General features: G+C 43.4%; 1 pseudogene; it reads left to right on the top strand.

The window, feature by feature from the left end:
• The first annotated feature begins 2,810 nt into the window (after window positions 1-2,810).
• On the top strand, window positions 2,811-13,249 carry LOC139003538 (guanylate-binding protein 1-like; annotated as a pseudogene).
• Window positions 13,250-26,247: the final 12,998 nt, after the last annotated feature.

The raw sequence follows: 26,247 nt of genomic DNA, 5'->3' as shown, positions 1-26,247 counted from the left end.
GTGATTAACTACCTGCCTGGCACTTAGTTAAGGGGTTTTATCTCCTCCCTAACTTCAGGGAAAAATCCCTACCTGGGGAAACAACCTTTCTCGGAGAGGTGACCTTGGTTAAAACACATAGTGCCAAGAAGGGGAGCAAACATATTAAGAACAGTATGCTATATAGGCCAGGTCCCTTGAAACATATGGTGTGCAGATGTTTCTTCCCTGCAGTGACTGTGTTAAGCAGCAAGGATGGACCGGCTCCCGGCACAGCGCCAAGTCAGGGGACCTGAGGCTGCACCCCCCACCCAGCTTTGACAAGGGTGGGGCCAGCTGGGTCTGGATCTTGCCCAATGGGTGTGGGGCTGGCTGGGTCTTTTTCTCACACCATTTTAAGGTGCCCCTGATTGGTGGGGACTTGGCTCTGGGTCTGGTGGCGTGCCCCAGACTCTGATAGAGGGAAGATTTTCATATACATTTTACTAATTTTCTTTCATCTCTGATACTTCTATTATAGATAAAAGGCAAATAGCAATATTAAAATATTTCCTCTAATTAATCCCCTTTTTTATGTGCATTAATTTCATGCATCTGGCCAGTAGTATACATAATAAAAGCTTAAGCAACCATTACAGCAGAACAAGTAAAACAACTGGTTGCTATGATGTGCTGTGACCACCAGGGGGCAGAGGCAAAATGCAGGAGCTGCTCCCTGGTTGTCAGTGTGCTCCCCCAGCCAACCTCCTGCAGCTTACCAACCTCCTGTTCCCCCTCCCCTGGCTAGGTGGTTAACCTCCTACAACCCCCCCCCCCCCCGCCCCCCCTGGCAACCAGCCAACCTCCCATGACCCATCCCCTAGCCATCCAACCTCCTGAAGCTCCTCCACTCCAATCCAGCCAACCTCCCGGACCCCTACCTGGACCAGCTGGCCCCAATTGGCCCCAACTGGGACTGGGCGAGACTCTCCGATTGGACCCTATTGCCTGCCAGGCTGAGGGACCCCACCCATGCAAAAATTTGTGCACCAGGCCTCAGGTATTGTTATTATGTATGCTGACATGTAGACCCATAGAAGGGATCCTTTTAAGGTATACAAATGCCTAACAACTATGTAGTACACTGAAACTCATATAATATTAATTATCAACTGTAATTTTAAAATGACAATTTTTTTAAAATAAAATAAAAAATAGTTCCCATCAACCAGATCCAATTTCTTGGGGCCAACTTCTTTCTTACCCCTTACAAGTAGAATTTGGCCCCACTACTGTACTACAAAGTTTTCTCTTTAAGAAACCTGCATTACTGAAGCCAACATTTTGTATACCTGACCTGTCTATGCTCTCAAGCATGTTTGTTCTTGCTTTCTGGAAACAGCTTCTGAATTCCTTGGCTTGGCATTAACTTTACTCATCAGCTGCTTCTCGGATAACTCTCTCTCTCTCTCTATCTCCTTTCAGCTCTTCCTCTCCCTCTCTCCGCCAGTTTCCTCCCCTCCTGTCTTCTTCCTGCTTCTCCTTCTCCTCAACCTAATGGAAAAACAGAACAAAACAGAACACCTACAAGTGTATGCCTGGAAATATATTTTCACTGAACAACCTAGGCTCCCCTGATCTGCCTCCTGATCTTTTAATTCATATTTCATAGTCTTTTGTTCCCTTACACCACACACATGTATACACAAACATGGTTTTTGGCAACATTCAGTATTTGTAGTTGTGCACTCTTACCCCCTTTTAGTTGGAGGCTAAGATTTTGTGAAGCTAATGAAGTTGAAGTATAGGGCCTCTTGCTTGCACAAGCCCATATCAAGGCTGTGGGTAAGTCTCTAGCCCTGTTCTTCATACAGTCATACATTTTTATAAAATTTGCAAATGCAAGTTATATTGGTTCTGCTTCCAGAATAGCAGTATAAACAGTTCTGTGAACCCTCACTTCTGCAAAATAAGCACAACTAGTAGTAAAAACACATTTCAGATCTGTGAAAAATGCCCTGCCTGTTTTTGCACAGCAGTTAGTGTCGACCCTTGGATTGAAGGGTGGATTGAATGATTGCAGTGGGGGCAAGTGCAGGAGGCAACCAATCCAAATGTCTGTTTCACATCGATGTTTCTCTCTCTCTGTCTCACACCCCCCAACCCCCATGACCACTCACCCTAAAAATCAATGGAAAATATCCTCCAGTGAGGATTAACAAACAACAAAAAAAAAACAACTGTGAAAATTATCCAAAGAGCATACATCTAATGATGAAACATTTATTCCCAAAAGTCGGTATTCATAGTAGAATTAATTAACAAATAAATATTAAATTTTTAACACATGGCTGGATGTAAACTACTCTCTAAACCCTATTCTATTTTATACTAATGTCCAGCAAATAAATCTTTTTATATATTTTCATTGATTTTTAGAGAGAGGGATGGAGACGGAGAGACAGTAACATCAATAATGAGAGAGAAACATTGATTGGCTACCTCCTATGCATCCCCTACTGGGGACAAGCCTGCAACCCAGGCATGTACCCTGACCTGGAATTGAGCCCTGACCTCCTGGTTCATAGGCCCACGCTCAATCACTGAATCACACCAGTCAGGTTCTAGTCTGAAAATTTTAATGACAATGTAAAAAGAAGTTTTCTATGGTAAATTAAAAATTTTGTACATGAAAGTGGTTAAATGTTGATGTCCTTGTCATACCAATATTTTTTTAATGGACTACTTCAATTGCACTTCTATAACTTTCTAAAATAATACAAATCTTGCCCTCATCCATCTCACTGTGGACACAGAACTTTTGGCCATGTTGGGGAATTTTATGACTCTACCTTCTGGATCAAAATAACCTGGTGAAAGTTCTTGATCTACTTAGAACAGAAATTCTAATCCATCCCATCTCCTCACTTGCAGATAAGGAGACACCCTGGACATGGCCTCACACATCCACATGACAGGCCCTGTGTGCCTCATTGAGAACACTAACACGCAACTAGTGATTAATCCAGAAGCTTTGAAGATCCTGTCTGCCATTACACAGCCTCTTGTGGTGGTGGCCATTGTGGGTCTCTACCGCACAGGCAAATCCTACCTGATGAACAAGCTGGCTGGGAAGAAAAAAGGTGAGGGGCATCAGCTAAGCTCTGCTAGATCCCTTCTGTCTACCCACACTCCCAACTTTGAGTATAGTGCTACAGGAAGAGCAAGGTAGACATGGGGAGGATATTTGAAAGTGAGCTTTTAATCTACCGTTGTGCTCTTATTTTACTGTGATCTCAAAGAGTAAACTCACTGTCTCTTCCCACTTTCCTTAATTTCCCTTTTAAAAGCATAATTTATATTCTTTTCCTAGAATTCTATATTTACTTTTTTAAAGAATCGCCATATCATGTCCCACAGCAACTCTTCCATTTTCCAGGATTCTAATTTCTCCACATACTTACCAATACCTATTATTTTGTTGTGTGTGTGGTGGTTTTTGTTGTTGTTTGTTTATCTTTATTGACTTCAGACAGGGAGAGAGAGAGAAAGAGAGACATTAATAATGTGAGAGAATCATTGATTGTCTGCCTCCTGCACACCCCACACAGGGGATCAAGCTCAAAGCAAACACAGACTGGGAATTGAAACGTGACCTTCTTGTTCATAGGTCAGTACTAACCACCAGTCACACTGGCCAGGCTGTTATTTTGTTTTTTTGATAGTGATCATCCTAATGGGTGTGAAATAGTATATCACTGTGCTTTTGATTTGTATTTACTGGATAGCTAATGCTGTTAATTATCTTGTTATGTGTTTATTGGTTATTTGCATATTTTCTTGGCTCAATTTTTACTAGTAATTGGGTTTTTTGTATTATGGTGTTTCATTGCAGGACTTCTTTATATATTCTGGATATCAATCCCTTAACTGAGAATATTTTCCCCAATTCCATAGAATTCCTATGAAACTCTGTTGATAGTATCCTTTGACCCACAAAAGTTTTAATTTTGAATCCAACTTATCTATTTCTCTTTCGTTGTTTACGCTTTTGGTGTCATATCCAATAAATCATTCCAAATTCAATATTATGAAACTTTCCCCCTATGTTTTCTTCTATGAAGTTTATAGTTTTAGCTCTTACATGTAGGTCTTTGAACTCATTTGGGTAATTTTGTAGAAGGGAAGCTTTCTATCTTGCACCATTCAGTGTGAGGCTAGCTGAAGGATTTTCATATATGGCTTTTATTACATTGAGTTAGTTTACTTCCACTCCTACCTTGTTAATGTTTTTATAGTAAAAGGTGGTGGATGTTTTTATGTATTGGATATTGGAATTTCCCTGTTTCTCTGTAAAATCAATACTGATTGTAGTTGGGGTTTTTAAAATGTATTTTTATTGATTTCAGAGTGGAAGGCAGAGGAAGAGAGAGTTGGAAACGTCAGTGATAAGAGAGAATCATTGATTGGCTGCCTCCTGCACAACCCACACTGGGGATGGAGCCCATAACCAGGACATGTGCCCTGCCCCGTAGTCGAACCATGACCTCCTGGTTCTTAGGTCAACACTCAACCTCTGAGCCATACCAGCCAAGCTACCTGCTGTGGTCTCCCGCAACCTTGATTATGTTCATGTTTATCTCCATGTTAAGACACATATGTTATGAAAACTCCACTCCCTCTCTCTCCTCTTCCCCTGAAGGCTTCTCTTTGGGCTCCACGGTTCAGTCTCACACCAAAGGCATCTGGATGTGGTGTGTGCGTCACCCTAAGAAACCAAACTACACCTTAGTTCTGCTTGACACTGAAGGGCTGGGAGATGTAGAGAAGGTAAGCATTAAATATTCAATTTGGAGACAATACCTTCATTTCTGGGTATTGTCTACACTATTTAATACTTTTTCTTTTCTTTTTTAAAAATTTTATTATAATATTTTAATTTTTATTCAAATAAGAGCTGACAGTAAACCTTAAGTGTTTTTTTCATTTCTGATTACCTGCTAAGAGACCAAGTTTTGCAATCAGGAATGATGAAAATATAAGGAAGAATCCTAGAAGAGCATAGTGCTCATTAGGTAGTATTCTAATTATTAACAAGAGTATAAAACTAAGCCAGTTAACACTGATGCATAAAGGTACCACAAACAAAAGCAATCATGAGTCATATACTGCAGAGAACTTTAGTTAAGGATTAATGTTCAGAATTCCTAAACTGAAGTTTAAATTTAAACCCTATTATTAACAAAGTGGCCTTAGAAAATTATTTCACTTCTTTTAACCTCAGCTTTCAGAACTGTATAACCAATGCAAAAGGTCAGTATTTGCTTCATAGTGTTGTTTTAACTATTTAATAAGAACAGAAAGTGTTAGATGAATAATAATGACTAGATAAAATAGCTATAAGTATTATTACTGTTACATAAGTCAATTTTTCTGTGAAAACAGAGAGAAAATTAAATTACATTGAAGGCTTTAGAGTGCACACCAATCTGGATTGTTTGTTTTGCAATTATCTGTCAATCATCATAAGAGGACCTAGTGAGAATCAGTATAACCGAAAATACTAATCAGAAGACTAGTCAAAGTATAAATCTTATTAACAATCATTTTCATTTGGATTTGTTTTCCTCTTATAAGACATTAATATAAAAAAATTCCACTTCACTAAATGAGCATCCGTTTACTACTGCTGACCGGGAAAGTGCCATGAGAATAAAACATAATCCTGGCCCAAATGTGTTCTGATTTCCAGGGTGACAACCAAAATGACTCCTGGATCTTTGCCCTGGCAATACTGCTGAGCAGCACCTTTGTGTACAATAGCATGGGGGCCATAAACCAGCAGGCCATGGACCAACTGCAGTATCCTTTTTGTGGTCCAGAACAGCATCAAAATCAGAGAGGAGACTAGTACCTAAATACCAGCTCCCTGAATGTGAATCCTGGCGAATCAAGTGCAAACAGAGAAAGTATGAAAAATAATTCAAGGGCAGGAAGAATTAACATTTGGGTTAGAAACAAAGCCAAAACAAAGGTTTGGAATATGTGGGACTAATATGGCATGAGGGGCACTGTTCTTTTACACCATTTTTCCTTAGTTTGCTACTCAGCTATGTGACAGAGCTGACAGATAAAATCAGGGCAAAATCTTCACCTGATGCAAATGAGGTTGAGGATTCAGCTGACTTTGTGAGCTTCTTTCCAGATTTTGTGTGGACACTGAGGGATTTTTCCCTAGAATTGGAAGCAGATGGGCAACCCATCTCAGCAGACGAGTACCTGGAGAATTCACTCAAACTCAAGAAAGGTAAATGGGACTGAGAACTGATTATTGGGAATCACAATCTATTAGAAACCATCATCTTTTATTTTTCTACTAGTGGCCCGATGCACGAAATTCATGCACAGGGTATGGAGGTGTGGAGGGGTGTCCCTCAGCTCAGCCTGCATGCTCTCTAATCTAAGACCCCTCAGGGGATGTCCGACTGCCAGTTTAGGCTCTGTTTGATAGGGCTTAAACTGGCAGTCAGACATCCCTCTCACAATCTGGGACTGCTGGCTCCTAACTGCTCACCTACCTGCCTACTGATTGCAGCTAACCACTCTACATTCCGGCCTGTTTGCCCCCAACTGCACCCCCACACTGGCCTACTTGCACCCTGCTATGCCCCTCTGCCAGCCTACTCGCCTCCAACTGCCCTTCTCTGCCAGCCTCATGACCCACAACTATTCTCCCCTGCTGGCCTGATGGCCCCCAGCTGCCCTCCCCTGCTGGCCTCATGGCTCCCAACTGCCTTCCCCTGCTGGCCTCATGGCTCACTACTGTCCTTCCTGGCCAGTCTCTGGGAATGTCTCCGGATCTAATTCGCATATTACTCTTTTATTAGTAAAGATTTAGTGTTTTTACATGTATACTTTTCTACTTCTTCTCAGCTGCCTAGTTTTAAGAATTAATGCTTGTTTAATATCTAAGTTCATAGATTTGATTTTGAATTATCTTCCCCCCTCTTCCAAGAACAAGTTTCTTTTTCTTTCACTTTTCCCTGCACTGTTATCTGATTGATTTTTATCTCCCTGGTTAGGGCTTGTGGTGCTGTAATTCGCCAAAGAATATGGAGTAGAATGGGCATTTATTTAAAGAAAATAGGTTAAAGCTTAACAATGCACTAGCCAGGGGTTTACAAATTATGGCCCACAGGCAAATGAAGGCCAATACAGCCTGCCAGCTATCTTACAAATAGGTTTTACTGGATGAATACTATGTAGATTGTCCATGGATGCTTTCATGCTATAATAGCAGAATTAAATACTTGGAAAAGAAACCACCTGACCTGCAAAGCCTAATATACTAAGCATTTTACCATTTACATAAAAAGTTTCTAAGCCCCTATGTTAAGCAAAGCCATTTTTTATTATCTTTCTCCAGGTACCAGTCCTAAAGATGAAAATTTTAACCAGCCCCGATGTTGTATCCGACAGTTCTTCCCAAAGAAGAAATGCTTTATCTTTCATCAGCCCACTCATTGGAAGAAGCTACGCCTACTGGAGACAATGCATGATAATGAGCTGGAACCCGAATTTGTGGAAGAAGCTGCTGATTTCTGTTCCTACATCTTTAGCAATTCCAAAGTCAAAACTCTTTCAGGAGGCATCCAGGTCAATGGACCCAGTGAGTCCACTTCCGGTCATTACTCTCACTGTCAAGACTAAAGAAAGGTGGAATAGCATCCACCTAGTTTCATCTCTGAAAAGTGCAAATCTACTATTACTGTGGTATATTCCAGATGACACAACATTTCTAACAGATTTTATCAATCAGATTTTGTGGATGAGAAAAGATAGAAAAAGACAAATATAAAAGCTCTATTGGTTAAAATTGCCCTAATAAGCTGGACCTGTACTAATAAAAGACTAGGTACATCATGCTCTTGTGCGACATCATCACAAGATGGCCGCCAACATGTCATCACAATATGGCCACCACAAGATTTCTACCACAAGATATGTGCTAAAGATGGCTGCCACAAGATAGCTGCCACAAGATGGCCAGCAGGGAAGGGCAGTTGGGTGTTACCAGGACTGCAGAGGAGGGCAGGAACGGGCAATCAGGTTAGCAAGGGAGCAGTTAAGCATCAATCAGGCCAGCACGGGAGAGGTTAGGGGGCAATCAGGCTGGCAGGCAGGCAAGCAGTTAGAAGCCAGCAGTCTTGGATTGTAAGAAGGATATCCAACTGCCAGTTTAGTCTCGATCCCACAAGGTTGGAAAGGGTGCAGGCTGGGCTAAGGGACACCCCTCCAACCACCCCCTGTGCACAAATTTCATTCACTAGGCTTCTAGTCCCATATAATAGCTAGTAGACAAATGTAGTACCTACATTTAACTAAAATTCCATGTAGATTAATTAGAATTAAAGAAAATTAACAATTCTGATTACATGGCTAGTGGTTCCAATATTGGATAGCACATATAGCACATGACCATCATTACAGAAAGTTCTCTTGGACAGTGTTCGGCTGGAATAAATAAAATGGAGGACTCCTTTTAAAATTTATTTCTAATTTTTAATCCTCACCCAAGGATATTTTCCCATGAATTTGAGAGGGAGAGAGAAACATTAATCAGTTGCCTCCTGCATGCACCCCAACTGGGTATTGAACCCACAACCTACGTGTGTGCCCTGACCAGGAATAAAACCCAAAACTTTTTGGTGCATGGGACGATGCTCCAACAAACAGAGACATCTGAGGTCTTCTTTTTAATTGTTTCACAAATATTGATTTTTTAAATGCTTACCACGGACCAGAACTGATGATAGAGACATAAATGAGAGGTACATTTCCTATCCTAACTGTGCTTAGGAGTAAACACATGCACTCAATAAACACAGGTCTATGGTGCCTACAACAGCAGTTCTCACTGTTTGATATGTATCTATATAACTCAAGGATCTCACCAGAGAAGAATTTAATTCAGTTGATCTGGAGCAGAGGTTGAGAGTCTGCATTTCTAGCAAACTTCCAGGTGATGCCAAGGACACAGATGCTGTGAGCCAAATGAGTGTTGAGAGATACCATCAGATTTATAGAGGATGGACTGTTTCCTCACCCCACCTACAACAAACGTTATCTTTTGTTCTCTATTTGTAGGGCTGGAGAGTCTGGTGCTGACCTATATCAATGCCATCAGCAGTGGGGACCTTCCCTGCATGGAGAACGCAGTCCTGGCCTTGGCCCAGATAGAGAACTCAGCTGCAGTGAAAAAGGCCATGGCCCACTATGACCAGCAGATGGCCGAGAAGGTTCAGCTGCCCACAGAAACCCTCCAAGAGCTCCTGGACCTGCACATGGCCAGTGAGAAAGAGGCCATTGAAGTCTTCATGAAGAATTCCTTCAAGGATGTAAACCATTTATTTCAAAATGAATTAGCGGTAATTTTTTTTCTCATGTGTATATGGATTAGGGTCTCAGAAAGCAAACTACTACTAGAAAATAAAATGGGTATTTATCATTAGAGAAGGAATTCTTACTAGATTTCAAAATGTCAAAAACCACTATTTGTCATTATTATTGTAAGAAGAACCAATTTTATTATGATTGACTTAAAGTTTGAACATTTTTTTCCTTTCATGCATAAACTAATACTATTTCTCATAATTTAATTAAATGAATGCAGGTAACAATCAAAGCTTTGCATCAAGTTACATGCTTGCTGTTATCAGACCAATTTCATATTATAGCCAAACGCAAAGAAAGATTTAGACTTAGTGATCTTGAGCAAGCTTACATTGAGCCACATTTCTTCCATATGCAATTGCTGGTCCAATGAGAAAAGCAGAAGTTTCTTTCTAAAGGTGTATTTGTGTAACTAGAGAACCTAGTCCTGACTTATGTCAATGCCATCAGCAGTGGGGACCTGCCCTGCATGGAGAACGCAGTCCTGGCCTCGGCCCAGATAGAGAACTCAGCCACAGTGCAAAAGGCCGTGGCCCTCTATGACCGGCAGATGTGTAGCATCAATGCTAACATAAAGCTAGCAATCTCTGCCATGAACTTCACCTCCAAGCAAAAGGGTCTTCAATAGAAAGACAGGATCAGGAGGAAGGATGTGGTCCAGCTAAGGTGCCTGTTAGTTTTTACAGGGTCACAGACTGGTTTTTGAGAAGCCTTTCCAAAAATGCTGAGGTCAAGCTAACATTTTCTCTGTACTCTTTTTACGTCCTATTTTCACATTATAGGACCAGCTACAAAAAAGGCGAAATGACTTTTGTAAAGAGAATATGAAAGCATCATCGGATCGCTGCTCAGCTTTACTTAAGGATATCTTCCATTCTTTAGAAGAACATATAAATCAGGGGGTTTATGCTAAACCAGGAGGATATCATTATAGTCTTCTTAATGAAGACTATAAAAGAGCTGAATATAAAGTATCTTCAAGAACCCAGGAAGGGAATACAGGTAACCAGAATTTATCTGTCGCTCTGTTGCTCCCCTCAACCCCACACTTCCCTTCTTCCTTTTCTCCCTCCACCTCTTTTCCTTGGATCCGCTCTCTCCACAATGGCTTCATTCCTCACCCCACAGCTCCAAAAGTAGAGCACTCATCAGAGAACAGAGACTCTCAATCTATATTTATATCAATCACTTACAAAGGATTCTGCTTCATAGGGTTCCAGGCTTGGCCAACCTGGAGCGTGTGCCCACCCTGTGACAGGGGCCCATTGACCAGCACAAGGACCAGGGCAAAGCAAACAATTCCTACAGGAAAAGATGGGGGGCAAACAGGAATAAGCGCTTCCTGTGATTTCCTATTACTAATGCCATTTTCTCTGGGTCCTAGAGTGAAGAAGTTCTTCAGACATACCTGAGGTCAAAGGAGTCTGCGATTAATGCAATTCTACAGACAGACCAGACTCTCACAGAAAAGGAAAAGGAGATTGAAGGTGAGGAGTAAGTCAAGAGACTGGATAGCTTCAACAGCTTTTAAAAGTTTAAATAATTTGGCTTTGAGAACCTGGGGTCCTTAATCAAGAGCCAGATGAGCAAAGATGCTTATTACTAGCCAAAGTCAGTCTCACTGGGGCATAGGCAGTCATCAGCAACAATGACAGGTAAGTTCACAAAGAAGAAAAAGCAAGGTGGTCAACCACATGAATTTGTCTTCTTCCTTTCCTCCTGGCAGTGCAACGTGCGAAAGCTGAATCTGCAGAGGCTGCAGCAAAAAAGCTGGAGGAAATACAAAAGAAGAATCAGCAGATGATGGAGGAGAAAGAAAAGAGTTACCAGGAACATGTGAAACAATTGACTGAGAAGATGGAGAAGGAGAGGGCCCAATTAATGGCAGAGCATGAGAGGGTTCTGGCTCTTAAACTTCAGGTATGTAATGGCATCACCTTGAGGTTTCTCTTTTTGTTTTCTGTCCACACTCCCTGACCTCTTTGTGTGTCTGTTAGAACACGAAACCTGGAAGGACCTTGCTTGCCCCCTTGTACCTTTCAATCCCTGTCTGTTTGCCTGATTGGAGCCTGCCTATGTTGGGTTATTTAAAAAATATATATATTCCTTTATCTCACATTCAGTCCTTCATCAGTACATTCTTCAATCGATGGTAGCTATTATCTTCCGTCATTGCAAATATGTCTTATCTGTATCTCTTGCTTAATATTATATGAAGCAAGAATTGCTGTGTACCTATACCTTAGAAGAAGAAACAGAGGTTCAGAAAAGATGAGGTTTTATAGGGTCACACAGATCAGTAAGATATCTGAACCTCCTTCAAACGTAGAGGAATCTACAATCACTGTTTTTCTGTCACACCTGGTATGACTTTGGTTCTAAGAGAACCTTTATGAGCAAAAGACTCCTTGCCTCTCACACCTGTGTCTGCCACTCCTGATTGCTATGCCCTATTCCTAGTTTGTGTAGTGAGTTATGTGCAGAAATCCAGTATGGACAGTTAGGGGCCTTGATGTCCTAAATTATATCCTGATATTCTTGCCACCAAGCTCTGGAGGCTTAAATCAAATTCCCTGATCTAAGATTCAGACACTTCCTTAGATTTTGAAAATTTTTTATTTCTGTCATGTGTATGAATATAAAAGTCTGAGTATAGGGGTGTGTGTGTGTGTGTGTATGTGTATGTGTGTGTGTGTGTGTGTATGTGTTTGTGTAAAAGAGTCGATAAGTTTTGAAAACAAACATATGACTAAGATTACCCACATATGTTGTGTAGAAGTAATGGGACTTATTTTATCACTATATAAGAAGGTATAAGTCAAAATCTCTCTCAGCTAAAGGAAGCTCAAGAAAATCAATCATGCAGCTAGGATGTCCAAGAGAAAGTATAATGAATATTTATGGTAGAGAAAATTTCAAGAAGAAATTAAATACTAAGAATGTGGATACTAGCTAGAAGTTGAGATTTGCTTACTGCTGTACTTTATTTACTCTTTATTTGTCCCTTTTTAGGAACAGGCCAAGTTACAAAAGGAAGGACTCCAAAGTGAGAGCAAACAACTTCAGAGAGAAATTGAGAATCTCAAGGAGACCATGGCAAAACTCACAAAGCCTTGTACATTAATCTAAAGACCTAAGGCAAAGAGCTTCCCTGGTCAGTCTACCCAAGGCATAACTCAAGCAGTTTTAGAATCTAGAAAAATGTCACAACTTGAGATAAAGAGAGCTTCTTTAAACTGATAAAAGCAATCTACAAAAAACCCTTCACCTAACATACTTAATGATAAAAAATGGAAAGCTTTGCCCCTAACACAGTAATAAAGCAAGGATGTGCAGTCTCCCAACTCCTGTTAAACAATATAATGAAAGGCTTCCTACAACATGGCAAAAGAAGGAAAGAAAAAGAAAGAAAGAAAGAAAGAAAGAAAGAAAGAAAGAAAGGAAGGAAGAAAGAAAAGAATTTAAGAAATAAAACTGCCTTTATTCTCACACACTTTGATTATCCACATAGAAAAACCCCAGGGAATCTGCAACAAAAACAAAAAACAGCAACAACAAAAACTCTTGGGACAAATACGTGAGTTTAACAAGGCTGTAAGATTCAAGGTCAATTCACAAAAATCCACTTTCAACTGTATTTTTATATAAAAGCAATGGACTATTGCAAACCAACAATTACAAAACAATACCACTTACAATAGCTGTTTTTTTTTTTTAAAAATGTAATACTTCTGTAGAAATATAACCAAACATGCACACAATCTTCTATGCTGGAAAACATTCTAAGACCAAGAGATTATGGGATCGATCATGATGTATGAATTTCCTTAGATTCCAACTGCCCTGTTGTTTTTGTGCTGTTCTTTTTACTCATTGTAGAGAAGAAGGTTCAAGACCCTTATTATTAGAGCTATCCCTGACAAAAGCATATGCCTAGTATTTGTTAAGTTTCCCTGAGCACTAAAAATATGGCAATTGGGGGGGACAGAGGTGGTATGGAGGGGGTCAATGGGAAAAAATGGGGATAGCTGTAATACTATTCTATAGAATAAAAGCCTAATATGCAAATCGACCAGAATGACCAGTTGGTGGGGGGCAGGGCTGGCGAGCAGGCAGCACCAGGGCAGCCAAGGCAAGTGCCAGTGGGCAGAGGGAGGGGACAGCGATTGTAGGGAGAGGGGCGGGGGGCGGCGGCAGTGGAGGAGCAATGGGGAGGGGTGAGGCTGGCCACTCCCAGCACCATGCCCTGATCAGCCCATACAGGAGGCCTGACTATGGCTAAAGCCCGTTCCATGGGTGAGCAGGCCTAAGCCATCAGTTGGATATCCCCTGAGGGCTCCTAGTTTGCAAGAAGACGCAGGCTGGGTTGAGGGATCCCCCAAGTGCACGGATTTTCTTGCATCGGGCCTCTAGTCAACAATAAAGATAAATTAAATATGTATATCCATTGTGTGTTAGGCTTTTACCCAAACAAAAAGAGGAAAAAATATGGCTCAGAACTCAGTGCCACATAATATGCCTGCTACACACACACACACACACACACACACACACACACACACAGACACACACACACAGAAACATATACACACAGACACACTCTACCCTTCCCACACACCATGAGTTCTTTAACAGACAGGATTTCATAGAACACAAGACAGGAAAACTTACTCAAGAGTTTTTTTCCCCCCAAACTATGTTCAAATCGGAGTCCCCAGGGAGTTAGATGAGGCTTCATGAAAAGCAGCCATTGCTTAAGCTACAGGGATCATTCCTTGAAAAAATTTTGGTTGAGTACCTATCACATTCTGCTAAGGAGTGGGAATAGAGTTGTAGTCCTTCTCTTAAGGAGCTCATAGTCTAGTGGTGAAGACAGAGATTAAATAATACAGAAAACTAATGCCCAAGAAATTGAGTGGAGAGGATTTCTGATTTAGCAAGGAGTTTCTCTAATCCCACTACCCCCAATATATCTGAGATGGCTCCTTAGTTTGTCTTAACCATATTTCCCTTTTCAGTCAATTAGTGGAAAAAAGAAATCCAATTTGGGAAGGAGAGATAGAAAGTGACAGTGCCTATCACCTGGCCCCAGAAAACCTATTTAATTAACAGTATGTCAGGCTCACAGTATCTCTCTTGGAGTTGATTGGTAAAGAAATGAAGAAATGAAGCAATGGGCTCCATCTAGTGGCCAATATTATTATTACTCTTCACAGAACTTCACTACCTTTTATCACCAGAGTTTATTGTTTGTCTCCCCCACTAGAATACAAGTGGGCAGGAACATTATCTATTTTGTATATCACAAACTCAGCCATCTAGAAGAGCTCCTGGAACCCACAATAAAAATTTTTAAACACACGAGTAAACAACTTAATGAATAATTTATCATCCCAGCACCATTCCAAATGCTTTTTCCTGAAAGTTTAACATTTGATTGTTTAATATCATATTGAATATTACAGGAATTGGATAGTTATCTAAGTTCTTGTACTATTTATATTACAGTCTTCTGCCTCTCCCTGTCTGTCTCCATAAAGGATTTCTTCATTATTCCTTCTTTATAGACCTACAGAACCTAGTGTTGATTTGCGTTCCTGCCATTGCTCTGGGGATCCAGCTGACAGAAAGCATGTTGTGCTGACCAGCAGCAATGCCAAAAGGACATGCACACTAGGACAAATTGAAGGAGCAAAGGGCAGTCCCCACTGAAACCCTCCAGGAGCTGAGAGCCTGCAGAAAGCCTTAAGAGAGAGGCCTCTAAAAGCTTCAGAGCTCCGTCCTGCATGTGAACCAGGAATTCTGGAGGTGAAGCCACACTGAGAAAGGAAACATTCCCTTCCTGAGAAGAGCAGTTCCTACCAGGTTCTAACAGGGATTCTCACTTGTGCAGTGACATATTCAAACTCTATTAGCCGGACCCACACACCGAGTCTACACCCTTTTAAAAATTGTTCAGGGACTATGAAAACTTTCTCACTGATTCAAGTAATGACTGCTAATATTAAATTGCTGTCAATCCACTCAAATGCGCATGTGAATAGACAGACAGGAAGGCAGGCAGATAGATAAATAGATACATAGTTACCCTGGGCAATCTTTCTGTGGCTAAATGTACAATGTCTATTACAATATTTGAAATATGTAATGTTTGTACAGCTATTATTACCTGGCTGGAAAGCATCAAGTTACTTTCATAATACATACAAAAAAATGTTGCATTCAAAATAACAATATGCAATTGAAAAATGGATATAGCTCTTTTTTGATAAACATAATTGCATATATTTATTATGTGAAATATGTTTTTATCTCTTTACTAGAAACCCAGTACATGAAATTCATGCAGGGAGAGGGGGTTCCTTCAGCCCAGCCTGCACCCTCTCCAATTGGGGACCCCTTGTGGGACATCTGATTGCTGGTTTAGGCCTGCTACCTGTGGGATCGGGCCTAAACCGGCAATCAGAGATGCCTCTTACAACTGCTGACTCCTAACTGCCTACCTGCCTGCCTGCCTGATCACCCCTAACTACCTGTGCCTGCCTGCTTGATTGCCCCTAACTACCTGTGCCTGCCTGCCTGATTGTCCCTAACCCCTCTGCCTGCCAGCCTACCTGCCTAATCACCCCTAACTGCCCTCCCTTGCCAGCCTGATCTCACCCCCAACTGCCCTTCCTTGCCAGCCTGATCTCACCCCCAACTACCTTCCCCTGTCAGCCTGATCTAGCCCCCAAGTACCCTCTCCAGCTCCTGATCTTGCCCACAACTGCCCTCTCCTGCTGGCCTGGTTGCCCACAACTGCCCTCCCCTTCCAGCCTGATCTCAGCCCCAATGGCCCTCCCCTACCAGCCTGATCACCCCTAATTGCACTTCCCTGTAGGACTGATCTCCTCCCAACTACCCTCCCCTGAAAGCCTTATATCACCCCCAACTATCCTTCCCTGCTGGCCAATTTGGTTCCAATTGGTCAGTTTCTATGCCAGCAGTGTCAAAAGCTCTAGCTCCTAGACAGCCATTGGTTCCACAAAGGTCACCTAGATTTGGTTCTGATTGGTCAGTTTCTATGCCAGTCAGTGTTAAAAGCTCTGCCTTCTAGGCACCCATTGGCCCCTCACAGGTCACCCAGATTTGGTTCTGATTGGTTGGTTTCTATGCCAGTCAGCATGTCGGGGCCTATCTCTGAGCCTTATCAGAGAGGCAGAGGTGATCACCAGCCACCCCAGAGGACTGGAGAGAAGCAGAGGCACAGCTGCTGGCAAAGGCCAGAGAGAAAGAGAGAGGCAACGGCTGATCAACAGCTGCCATGGAGGTTGAGGATCAGACTCTGTCTCTCTCTCTGGGCCTCTCTCTGGTGGTCCAGCAACCCAGCATGGACTACAGGACTGACTTCCGGTGTTCAGTTGAGCCTTCGGTCGTTCATTATGGACCCTGGGTTTTTATATTTTAGGATGATTTTTTAATGTTTTCATTGATTTTTAGCGAGAGAAGAAGAGGAAGAGATAGAGAGATAGAAACATCAGTGATAGAGATACATGGATTAGCTGCTTACTGGGGATCGAGCCCACAACGCAGACATGTGGCTTCACCAAGAATCAATCTGATGACCTCTTGTTTCATGGGTTGTGTTTTGGGGGAGTTGATGGAGTGATGAAAATTTCTTCTTGATTATAGTGATGGTTACACAAATATATATAAAACCATTACATTGTACCTTTTGAATTTGTGAATTGTATGGCATATAATCTATATCCCAATAAACCAGTCTGGTTGAGTTTTTTTTTAAGAAGATTATATAGCCTGCACTCATGTGATGGTGGTGATTTAGTCAATCTTATAATCTTCTGAGGCCTACTTTTTTCTCTCTAAGACTTTTTCTTTTCAATCTATCTGCAATTTCTAACTACTATTCATTATTATGTACAGCAGTATAGGCGACCAGGTTTCTGTCCTACCTTTGCATAATTCAACAACCCTTCAATATATTTGCTGAACAAAGGTCATCTGCTAGGTGTCATCACTATAGAAAACCTTCCCAAATTAGCACACCCCCTCCATGCACAGTGTAAGTCTCATCCATGAAGTCCGTGGAGGATTCGATCAGAATCTATGGTGAACTGAGCAAAAGGAATGGGATTGGTGCTGTATGTAAATTTTATTCACCCGTGAAAACCCCTTGCAGTCCTGTGTCTGTTCTAATAGAAACAGTGTACCTACTTAATCAGGTACATTACTTTTCCTCCAAAGCCAAGGGATTAAGAGATGACTTATTTACTATAAGAAATTATCTTTCTTACTTTCATTCCTTTTTTTTACTTCAGATTATTCTGTCTACCTGCATTTGATAATGAGAATTTAAATTATGGCAGGCTAGAGATAGGGGAAACCTTCCCCCTACAAAACACCTATAAATGCCAAAAGAAATATTACTAACATTTTGAAATATATCGGTGTGTTTGCAAGAACATAAAGTTGAAAGAATCAAATAAAAAATTGGAAGAAAATCATGGTAGTACCTGGAAGCTGAAGCTGTGACCATTGTGAAGCATGTGCCCATCTTTGACTCTTAATGACCATAAGAAGAGCAGAGGAGGAAGTCTTGGTGCTGAGATTGGTAGGTTTTACTAATTGGAAACTTAGAATGAATTGGAAATCCTCCCAGGGAAGGGTAGGCTAATAAGTATCTGTCTACAGCAGAGGAAAAATTACCTGATTGACCTGCATTAGAATTTAAAAATAAAACCTTTCCCTTACCTGAGCCTTGGATTGAATTTGCCTACATTACAGGTGTGGTGTCAGAAACTACTTAAAACGGGCTGGCGTTGATAGGGCCCCAGGGCACCTGGCAGCAGCAAGTCCTTTTTGTAAGGCTGTGTTCAACTTGGACTCAGAGGATTCCCACAGAACAGTCCAGAGAAACATGGGGCCAAAATGCAAACTCAAACAAGGGTGCAGCCCCACACAAGCAAGAGGTAGAAAGTAACAAACAAATGGCAGAAAGACCCACTAGGATCAGACACTGTAATTTTGAGCTCAGGTTATAAAACTAAGTGTTTACACTGTTTAATAATAGAAGAAAGAATATTTCAAGAGACAAGATGTCACAAAATACTATAAAGCAGAGTTTGGAAAGAAAAATTTTTAAGCACAAAAAGTTTTTCTTGAATGGATAATATAATTAACCTTTACAATATGACAATAACTTTCATTGTGATAGTTATCATGTTAATTGTTGACTGTTAACTATCACATACCCACCTAAGTAAAAGAAGTATGTGTCCATCATTTTACTTTTTATCCAATCCCAGAAGTTTCCCCACTTTGCTTTCTCCCATCTCCCTAATCTATCACCAGTGCATTACATGTAACCCACTTATGTCTCCACCTTTGATTGTAATGTTTAAAACAAGGTGAAAAACTGCCATTCTCTTTAGCACTATCCCAATACATTCTGCTTCCCAGCAATTGTCAACAGTTTGGCTCAAATAAACTCACAGAAATTCTCTACAGGTTTGAATGTTGATAAGTTAACAAAATCACAAGCCTTTAATACAGTTCAAAACTCACTGGTGACCTGGCTGGCATGGCTCAATGGTTGAATATCAACCTATGAATCAGGAAGTTGCAGTTCAATTCTCAGTCAGGGCGCTTGCCTGGGTTGCCAGCTTGATCCCTAATAGGGGGCATGCAGGAGGCAGCTGATCAATGATTCTCTCTCATCACTGATGTTTCTATCTCTCTCTCCCTCTCCATTCCTCTCTGAAACCAATAAAAATATATTTTAAAAAGCAACAACTCACTAGTGGAGATCCATCATTAAATTATCAAAAATGTCTGTTTATTTTTTTAAACTTGAATGCATAGGTATCTTACCTAATAATAGACAAACATTTAAATTGATTGTACCTTCACTATGCTAACCAGCCAATCAGGAGAGTATGCAAATTAACCCCCAGTTAATTTGCATAGGTAGGCTCCAAGCCAATGAGCGAAGCCTGATGACTCCGGGTGGAGCAGGGAAGCCCGAGGGAAGCCCTGTGTGTTTATGTCTCCTGTCAGGCCCCAGCAGACCCAAGCCCCGCCACCTGGGTGCTGGGGCTGCTGGGGGCCAGATTAGAGACACAAACACGCAGAGCCCGGCACCCAGCAGCCCCAAGCCACTCCAGCAGGCCTATCATGGACCCAGCTTGGAGCCGCAGGGCCGAGCAGCGAGGCATGACCCACCCACTCCTGCGGGACGATTGTGGCAGTGTCTGAGACCATGGACCAGGCCAGGCCGCAGGGGGAGAGCAGGAAGGAATGACCCGCCCACTCCAGCAGGCTGATGCAGCCTAACCTCTCTGCCGCTGCAGCCTTCACAGCTGCAGTGTTAAGACCCAGGCCCCCAACCTGCCCTGGGCTCTGCTCAAGGAGGGGCTGTGGGCCTGGGGTTTATTAAAGTTTACTGGAGCTGCTCCCCACACCCCCAACCTCTTTCCCAGAACCACACTGCCTGCAGCAAGGCGCTCAGGCAGCATCCTGATAGGTGGGTGGCGGTAGAGCCATGGAAGGGTGGGGCCACCAGAGCCAAGCTCCCGTGGGTCTGAGGAGAGAGCCTGAAGGAAGAGAAAGCTGCAGCAAATCGGCCGGCCAGGAGCCATGGCCATGGGTTCTGCAGGCATCCTGGGCAAGCGCCACAGCTTCCGCGAAGTTGCTGGCCAGGAGGCGGGCGGCCCAAGGGGCGCAGAGCAGCGCCAAGGTGGGGTGCATGGAGGGGGCTCAGGCCTGAGCAGGGTGCTGGCAGGCGGGGATCTGCCTCACCTGTGGAGAGCTAGGTTCTGCAATGGCCCCAAGACGCAGGAAACTAGAGGCAATGACTGCCTGCATGGAAGGACGCCCTGGCGGAGGGGCGCTGGCTCTCAGCCCTGAGGTGGGGGTGGAGGGGCCGTGCCACCTCAGTGGAGGAGCCCCGCACTGCTGAGTACCCCACTGCGGCGGTTTGATGAAGCTCCCAGCCTAACTGGGCTTCGCTGCGGCCTGCGCACTTGAGAGGCCAGGACTCCTGCTCCCGCCTTGGCTCAAAAGCAAGCCTGCACCCACCCTGCACCCAGTTCCCACTCCGCCCCCAGTTCTCGCCCTGCCCCATGGGGGGTGCACACCTGCATGGTGAGTGCAAGCCTACCACCTGCTCCCCAGAAGGGGGTGCAGTAAAGAATGGGGGTGGGGGCAGGAGAGAGGAAAGAATGTGGAGCATCCATGATGAAGAGGTGCTTGAAAGGAGGCTTGGAAGCCTGATGGGGAGGTTTGTTCTGTTTGTCCCACAGCTGCCCCTGAGGAAGGGCAGAGGTAACACGGCTGTAAGAGCTCCCTGCGTGCTCAGTCCAGTTCCGCAGCCAACTGGAATTGGCCTCAGTTTCCTGGTCTGTAAAATTGATTAAGCGTGTCCCAGTGCCTTCGCTGAGCTTTGAGGGCCAATTGAGATACTATATACAGAAAATGAGTGAAGACGTGAGAAAGAAAAGGAAGGGCAAGCAACACAAAAGAAAGATTGGAAGGAACCTGTAAACCTATTGTCACTTAAATAGGGACTAGAGTCAACAGTGTTGTAATGATGGTATGAAGCCAGGTGGGTACTGGAAATATCGGGGAACACTTTGTAAAGGATATGATTGCCTAACCACTACTCTATAACTAATATAAAACCTGAAAATAATACAAAATAATATTGAATGAAAATAAGAGTGAACTTATTCTAAATTTCAAAGTTTAAATAAAGCCTGTAAAGGAAGTAAGGGGGAGAATAAAAATAGTGTTTTTTATTATACCACTTTATTGTCTTTTCAGTACATGAAAAAGACAGTTGTCTTTATATGGTGCTTTTATACTTTTCTAAGTCATTATCTCATTTGATGTTCAGGGCAACTTAAAGACAAGATAATTATTCCCTCCACTATTCAAAGAAAGGAAATCTTGGTGCCTCGCCCCAGTGATTCAATCGTCAAGCCCTTATTGTGAAGCAGGGTTAGTGAAATTTTCTGTGAAGGGTCATATCTACACTAATAAAAGCCTTGAGGGTGATCTGGCCAGCAGGGGAGGGCAGTTGGGGATAATCAGGCAGGCAAGGGAGTAGTTAGGGGGCAAGCAGGCTGGCAGGCTGAAGCGGTTAGGGGCAATCAGGCAGGCACACAGGCAAATGGTTAGGAGACAGCGGTCCAGGATTGTGAGAGGGATGTTCAACTGCCGGTTTAGGCCCGATCCCAGCAGTCGGACATCCTGGGATCAGGCCTGCCAGACATCCAGGAACATCCTGGGATCAGGCCTGTTGGACATCCTGGGATCAGGCCTAAACCAGCAGTCGACATCCCCCTAAGGGTCCGAGAATGGAAAGGGTGCAGGACGGGCTGAGGGTCACCCCCTCTCCCGTGCATGAATTTTGTGCACCAGGCCACTAGTCCTATATAATAAAAGCCTAATATGCTAAGTGTCCGGTCATCGGGTTGTCCATTCAACCAATCAAAGCATAATATGCTAATGATATACTAAGGCCGCTCAACTGCTTGCTGTGACGTGCACTGACCATCAGGGGGCAGATGCTCCAACCGATAGGTTGGCTTGTTGCTGAGGTCCGGCCAATTGGGACTGAGCCAGATGGTCCGGACATGCCCTGGAGCCCTCCAATGGTCCCTTCCAGGCTGGCCAACCTCCCACATGTCTCCTTGGCCCTGATCATGCACCGGTGGGGTCCCTCAGCCTGGCTGGCACCCTCTTGTAATCTGGAACCCCTTGGGGGATGTCAGAGAACCAGTTCCAGCCCGATCCTGCAGATCAGGCCAAGGGACCCCACTGGTGCACGAATTCATGCACCTGGCCTCTAGTGTTTATATAAAAGTTGTTGACTGCACATTCTAGTGTCCTTGTTTTTTGTTTTGTTTTTGCATTAAGGGGCTATAATGAAGAGCCCACTAGGAATGCTGACAATGAAAGAATAATTGGCTCTCTGGGAGATAAAGGATAAGTCAATATTAGATAATAGATCAGCAGACTTATGACAGACCACATGTCTCCTGGTTGGAATATTTACATATTTAAAGAAAAAAGGGGCCACACAGAAGAGGCATCAGTTAACCATGAAGATGCAAGAAGAGAAGGCATATCCTGGGCAAATGATAACAATTATGAATTAAAAAGGGGACCCTAGTCTTTGGACTGGAAGTTATTGATGTCCCACTGGCAAGGCTGACCCTTAGCTTTGGAGTCAGGGAGCCCTCAAGTCTTCTGATTTGAATGGAAAGTCTAACTCTATGTGACATTGAACAATAGGTATTCTCACCTGTTGCCATTAAACATTCAGTTCATCTAACTCCCTTGTTTTGATTTCATGCTCACCAAGAGATCTGTTTCCTTTTCTGTTTTTGGCCCGTGTTTCTGTAATATTTGACAATTAATCCATAAAACAAACTTCGATTATCTTTACTGCATGACCACATAGTTTGGTCACTGGGAGCCAATGAGCCAACCCTGTTGACTCAAATCTTCACAGTTTGTGTGAAAGTTGTATTTCTTAGTGCATATAAATAAACTAGAGGCCTGGTACATGAAAATTTGTGCACTGGGTTGGGGGGGTGGGGAGTCTGTCAACCTGGCCTGCCCCCTTTCACAGTCCAGCAGCCCTCAGGGGATGTCCTACTGACGGCTTAGGCCCGCTCCTCTGTGGGAGGTGACTGGCTGATCAGGGGAAGGCACTGCCCCCATCACCTCCTCGCTGCCGCTGCCTCTGGCCTCTCTCTGCAGGAGTCAACTGGGCCTATCAGGGGAAGGCGACTCCCCCATCATGCCTCTGCTGCTGCCACTGCTGCCGCCGCGGCTGCCTGAGCCTTAGCCCTCGCAGTCACCACAGCTTGCCTGAGCCTCGGGCTGGCCCTTGGCAGCAGCAGCCACCATCCCCAGCTTGCCTGAGCCTCAGGCAGCTGCTGCGGCTTTGTCAGGAAGGACCTCCAGAGGGCATCTGCTCTAATTAGCATATTATCCTTTTGTTAGTATATATTGATCCTTTTGGTATATAAAAAATAAATAAATATAAAGTTAAAAAAAAGCCCCTAACTGGTTTGGCGCAGTGGATAGAGTGTCAGCCTGGGGACTGAAAGGTACCAGGTTCAATTCCAGCCAAGGGCATTTACCTTGGTTACGGGCACATCCCCAGTGGGAGGTGTGCAGGTGGAAGCTGATCAGTGTTTCTCTCTCATTGATGTTTCTAACTCTCTATCCCTCTTCCTTCCTCTCTATAAAAAATCAATAAAATATATTTTAAAAAAAGTAAAAAAGGTTTTTCTTGAATGGATAATATAATTAACCTTGACAGTTAAGTCAGAAAATAACATAATTCTGGAAAAAGCAATTGTGAAGATAGTTCTGAGTAAGGTATCAAATATCCTATCTAATAATAGAGAAACATGGTAATTAACCATAACTTCACTACCCTTCCCATTGTCTAATCAGCGAGATATGCAAATTAAATGCCAGCCAAGATGGCGGCTGGCAGCCAGGCAGCTGAAGCAAACATGAGGCTTGCTTACTCCAGTGACGGAGGAAGCCAAGGTTCCCTGCCTGCTGCAGCCCAACTCTGAGCTCCGGATGCAACAATGTTGCAATTATAGAACCTAAACAAACCCCAGGTACCTGCTTTCAGCCAGCGCGGCCTCAGAGCTTAGAGCGGCCAGTGATGGCAACAGAGTTTCAATTATAGAATCCAAACAAACCAAGATACCTGCTTTCATCCGGCAACGGCCTCAGAGCTGGAGCCGGCTCTCAGCTCCAGTGACAGCTATAGAAGGTAAATAAATCCCAGAATAAAAAGAAAAAAAAGAGGCTGGGAGCTTCAGTGGCCCACCAGCCTGAAAACAGCCCTTAGCCCCTCACCCAGACTGGCCAGGCACCCCAGTGGGGACCCCAACCCTGAAGGGGGTGTAACCAGCTGCAGCCATCATCCCCTCATCCAGGCTGGCCAGGCACCCCAGTGGGGATCACCACCCTGAAGGGGGTGTGACCAGCTGCAAACAGCCCTTAGCCCCTCATCCAGGTTGGCCAGGCACCCAAGTGGGACCCCCACCCTGATCCGGGACACCCTGCAGGGCAAACCAGCTGGCCCCCACCCATGCACCAGGCCTCTATCCTATATAGTAAATGGGTAATATGCAAACTGACCCTAACAGCAGAAGGACTGGGAATGACTGGTCACTATGACACACACTGACCACCAGGGGGCAGATGCTCAATGCAGGAGCTTCCCCCTGGTGGTCAGTGCACTCCCACAGAGGGAGCTCTGCTCAGCCACAAGCCAGGCTAATGGCTGCCAGTAGAGCGGTGGTGGTGGGAGCCCCTCCTGCCTCCTCAGCAGTGCTAAGGATGTCCGACTGCAGTTTAGGCCTGCTCCCCGCTGGCAAGTGGGCATCCCCTGAGGGCTGCCATGCTGCCAGAGGGATGTCTGATTGCCATCTTAGGCCCAATCCCCTGGGGAGCAGGCCTAAGCCAACAGGCGGTCATCCCCTGAGGGGTCCCAGACTGCGAGAGGGCACAGGCCGGTCTGAGGGACCCTCCCTTCCCCGAGAGTGCACAAATGTTTGTGCACCGGACCTGTAGTATGGAATAACAAGACAAAGATATGGCAACTAAGAAAAAGCATTCCAGCTCTAACCGGTTTGGCTCAGTGGATAGAGTGTCGGCCTGCGGACTGAAGGGTCCCGGGTTCGATTCCGGTCAAGGGTATGTACCTTGGTTGTGGGCACATCTCCAGTGGAAGGTGTGCAGGAGGCAGCTGATCGATGTTTCTCTCTCATCGATGTTTCTGACTCTCTATCCCTCTCCCTTCCTCTCTGTAAAAAAATCAATAAAATATATTTTTAAAAAAAAGAAGAAAAGAAAAAGCATTCCAAAGAGGAGGGAGGTACAGTATTCAAGGAAATAATAACTGGACATTCCAGAATTGACAAATGATATGGTTTTTCAGCTTAAAAAGTTACTGTGAATCCTGAGCAAAACAAATGAAAAGAAATTTATTCCTAGATACATCATAGTGAAACAAAGATAACAATATGATGTCAAAAGCAGCCAAAGACAAATGATACATTCTTTAAAAAGCAGTAAATCATAATTCATGAGGTTTACAACAATACAAGGTCAGAATATTTTTGAAATGTCGGGAAAAATACCTGTCAACCTAGATTTTATACCCAAAATAAACCATTATGAAATAATGGTTAGAGTAAAATAAAGACATTTTCAGATATGCAAACACAGAGGCAGTCATTTAAACAAGAAATTCTCAGGAAAGGTGCTTTCAAAAAGCAAATTTTAAGATCACATAGATGATTCCAGAAGGAAGGCCTGGGTGCAGTAAGTAACAAAGAAGAAAGATAGCAGCAAATATATGGGTTCATGTAAACATATATAATAGAACTGCAAGTGCATTTTTTTTTCATTTCCTAGGATTTTTATCAAAGGGAGTTTCCAAGGAGTGTAAATCATAGATGAATACTACTATGCTTACATTACTAAGATTGTGAAACTTTTTTTGTACATTTTAGACCAAAATCAAACTCTGGGGGAGATAGGTTGGAAGATGGCTGCCAACGGGAAGGTAGTGAGTAAGTGAAAGAAGGGAAAGTGTATGGTCACAGAGGGAGTGTTTGTTTGTGAGTTGAGGGACAGCTATACTCCAGGGGACTGTGGAGGATTGCTGGACGGGGTTTCCTTGCTGCTGGGAGCCCTCCTGGAGTGACCAGCTCTGATGTGGAGACTGAGCCATCTTGAAGGAGAGAGTGGATGTTATTGGAAGCCTGAAAATCCCAGGAATCTACAACAAAG

This window comes from Myotis yumanensis, unplaced genomic scaffold, assembly GCF_028538775.1.
Source record: "Myotis yumanensis isolate MYYU_CA2020_CCGP unplaced genomic scaffold, mMyoYum1.0.hap1 SCAF_2, whole genome shotgun sequence".
Lineage (NCBI taxonomy): Eukaryota > Metazoa > Chordata > Mammalia > Chiroptera > Vespertilionidae > Myotis > Myotis yumanensis.
The sequence above is the reverse complement of the archived record's forward strand: the minus strand, read 5'-3'. Positions and strand labels throughout refer to the sequence as shown.